Here is a 2231-nt window from a genome sequence, read left to right as displayed (position 1 = left end):
ACATAGTATTAATTGGAATTGAAAAGAAGGGGACAACTCTGAGAGACATTATGAAGCCAAACTAGTTAAATTTAGTGACTTGAAGGGAAAGAGAGAGAGAGGAATAAAAGATGATGGGGTTAGAGACTAGAAGATTAGGGAAATATATGGTTGCCTAAATCAGGGAAATTAAAGGACAAGCCAGTTACAGGGAGGAGATAGTAGATTATGATACTTTGGTTTGGGGCTATAGGCTCTCATCACAGAGGCTCTTCTAGCATCTGTGCATCTCTTTCAAGGGTCTGTCGAATAGTCAGGATTTTTCTTTTTTTGCTACTGTTACAGTGTCTGCATTGAAACTAGGAGGGAAAGGAATGGTTCTTGTCTCATCCTCGGTCAGTTTGTGTGAGAACAGACAAAATATTCTCTCAGGCCTGCACCTCATTCTTCTGGATCTGGCACTGCAATAGCAGCATACAAAATTATATCGAAGTTGTGATATCTAATCTTATATAATCTACAGAGAAAACTGAACATGGACTATGTAACAATGGCATTGCAAACCCAAAGTTTTAAGGTGACTCATGTTTTTTTAATTTTTGACATACCCTATAAATCTGGTTTTGTTACTTTAAGACTTTTCTAATTATGGTAAAATATTATGCATAACAAAATTTACCATTTTAACCACATTGAAGTGTATGATTAAATGGCGTTAAGTATATTCACTTTGCTGTGCAACCATCGCCACCATCTGTGAATCAGAACTCTTTTCATTTTATAAAACTGAAACTACCCATTAAAAATAACCCCATTCTTCCCTATTGCCAGACATTCTTCCCTATTGCCAAACCACCATCCTACTTCTGTCTCTATAAATCTGACCACTCTAGGTACCTTATACAAATGGAATAATAAAATATTTGTCTTTTTGTGACTGGATTATTTCACTTAGCATAATGTCTTCATGGTTCATCCATGTTGTAGCCTGTGTCAGAATTTCCTTCCTTTTAAGGCTGAATAGTATTACATTGTATGTGTATATTACATTTTGTTTATCTCTTGATCAACACTTGGGCTGCTTTTACCTTTTGCTATTGTGAATAATGCTGCTATTAACATGTGTGTATTTTTGTTATTTTTTAACAGTTTCCCCTCTAATTTTTACATATATATATTTTCAATTATAGTTGACATACAATATTATATTGTGTCAGGTGTACAACACAGTGATTAGACATTTATATAGCATATTAAATGATCACCCTGATAAATCCAGTACCCATACATAGTTATTACAGTAGTACTGACTATATTCTTCGTGCTATACTCTACATCCTCATGACTATTTTTAACTACTGTTTTGTACTTCTTAATCTCTTCCCCCTTCATACATCTCCTCACTCTCCATTCTGATAGCCATCAAAGTGCTCTCTATTGATGAGCTTGTTTCAGTTGTTTGTTTATCTTGTTCTCTAGAGCCCACATTTGACATTTGTCTTTGTCTAACTTAACTCAGCACAGTACTCTCTAGGTCTGTCCATGTTGCAGATGGCAAGATTTCATTTTTTTTGTGGCTGAATAACATTCCACTGTGTGTGTGTGTATGCCACCTCTTCTTTATCCATTCATCCATTAATAGCACCCAGGATGCTTCCATATCTTGGCTACTGTAAATAATGCAGCAGTAAACATATATGGATTCACATATCCCTTCAAAGTAGTGTTTTGAGTTTCTTCAGATAAATACTGAGAAATGGGGAAACTGAGTCCTTCTTTGTCTCTTATTATAGCTTTTGTCTTAAAGTCTGATTTGTCCTTTATAAGTGTTGCTACTTCAACTTTTTTTGTTTCTATTTTCCTGAATTATACTTTTCTAATCCTTTATTTTCAATCTGTGTGTGTCTTTCAATCTGAAGTGAGTCTCCTGTGGGCAGCATATGTAAAGTCTTATTTCCTTATCCATTCAGCAACCCTATGTCTTTTGATTGGAGCATTTAATCCATTTATATTTAAAGTAATTGTTGATAGATATGTAGTTATTGCCATTTTATTATTTATATTTTTGATATATATATTTTTTCTTCTTTTTAAAGAAATATCTCCAACATTTCCTGGAATTCTGGCTTGGTGGTGATGAACTCCTTTAGTTTTTGTTTGTTTGGGAAGCTCTTTACCTGTACTTTGATTCTAAATGATAGCTTTGCTGGGTAGAGTAATTTTGGTTGTAGGTCCTTGCTTTTCATCACTGA

The 2231-nt window shown here is 34.3% G+C and overlaps 1 protein-coding gene across 1 annotated transcript in view; it reads left to right on the top strand.

The window, feature by feature from the left end:
* LOC105304661 (inactive heparanase-2) overlaps positions 1-2231 on the top strand; it is a gene marked incomplete at its 3' end in the record, with an annotated part of 440017 nt that overhangs the window by 37679 nt on the left and 400107 nt on the right. The window lies entirely within an intron of this gene.

This window comes from Pteropus vampyrus, unplaced genomic scaffold (genome assembly GCF_000151845.1).
Source record: "Pteropus vampyrus isolate Shadow unplaced genomic scaffold, Pvam_2.0 Scaffold348, whole genome shotgun sequence".
In the NCBI taxonomy this organism is placed as follows: Eukaryota; Metazoa; Chordata; class Mammalia; order Chiroptera; family Pteropodidae; genus Pteropus; species Pteropus vampyrus.
Note: the sequence above shows the minus strand (reverse complement) of the source record. Positions and strands in the feature narration are given on the sequence as shown.